Below are 1,522 nucleotides of genomic sequence, written 5' to 3' on the forward strand. Positions count from 1 at the left end.
GCATAGCGAGTCAGTTTAACATCCAACAAGCAACACGTGTTTGTCAATATGTTTGTGATAATTAATCAAACTAAAATGAGTGTTAGGACAAAGGCATGTACGTAAAATATGGAAACAAAACTATCCCTAAGCTCTAGATAAAAAATATATGAAACCAACCTGAAAGATTGGTTTAAACATTGAAAAGAATTATTTTGTATTCTTAGAACAATGCTTGGCATGCATGACTGCAATACAACAATATTCATTTCTTTAACTATTGTCTGGTTCTAACTGATTGTATATTATTTTTTGTGTCAGTGGCTGCCAAGGTCTTTGCTGAACAGAAGTAAACCTAGAGACTGTAATCAGCCTGACATGGTTGCAGCATTTTGTTTTTAACAGTGTTGATTTTTTCCCCCACTTCTGTTGTTTTGAAACATATTTTTTTCCCTTTTTTCCAGTACTTTCACATTGCTAGTAACAGCACGGTCATTACAGCCAGATATCTAGTAAACTAAGGTATGATTGTGGTGCAGATACGATCACAGTTATCCATCACGCATAATCTTGTCAACTCTGACTCACTACACTGTCTCACTAACGAGTGCATGTGAATCTATATTTTCACATCCCTTCACTGTGCATCGTCATTTTACGGCCAGTACTGCCATGAGCTGGAGAGAAAACGAGATAACAAGACACACCCCATGGGAAGTTTACCATGGGGTTGGAGCGGGGGACCAGCCCTCCCACCAGCAACACTACCTTTGTCGTGAAAACCTAGGTTAAGTCCTACTTTTGTTCACACGCAGTGTGCAAAGCCCTTAATTGGACATCAGTGAAACTGTACACCCAACAATGTGAACTATCACACACAACGCAGCCACAACAACATCCGGAACGAACGTAGGCGTCGACATGAAATACCGCCACCTGCTGACCGTAGTCGTAACGCCAGGGAGAGGATAAAACCGAGATATATGTTGAAATGTTGGAATACTTGAGAACTGTTTTACGTGTTTTACGTCACTCGTCTCGAGTAACTACCCAGCTTTGCAGTCGGTAATCTTGTTTAAAATTCACTTGTATCTGTTGCCATTGTATCTCTTGCTCTGTGTGCAAAGGTAATTTCTAAAAGAAGCATCAGCAAACGTACTTGAAAATATCTTTGTGCGTGTATGTATGTCAGGAACCCAATCGGGACAAACGAAATACATGACAGAATGAAAGCAAACTGCTAGAATGTAATTTATAAATGCCGTTTCAAAATCCATGGGAGTTTTGTATTGGTAATCCATAGCGAGAATATGTGATGGATTTTAATTGGGAGCTACGGAAGCGCCGAAGTGGGGCTCCGGAGCTTGCTCGTACTCGCCGGGTGAGATGACAAGATGAAAAGCATGCGGAAAATGGGTGCAGCCTTCAAACACAAAAGACCCCTTGCTGATCAACAGCACCCCCATCTTCCTTTAAAAGCCGCCCCCTCCCTCGCCAACCCCCCTTTCTCCGCTCGAGGTGCATTGTGGGGAGGAAAGTCGTT

Source organism: Fistularia commersonii, chromosome 30 (assembly GCF_037954325.1).
Source record: "Fistularia commersonii isolate RoL2024-O1a breed Wild chromosome 30, RoL_Fcom_v1.0, whole genome shotgun sequence".
NCBI classification, from domain to species: domain Eukaryota; kingdom Metazoa; phylum Chordata; class Actinopteri; order Syngnathiformes; family Fistulariidae; genus Fistularia; species Fistularia commersonii.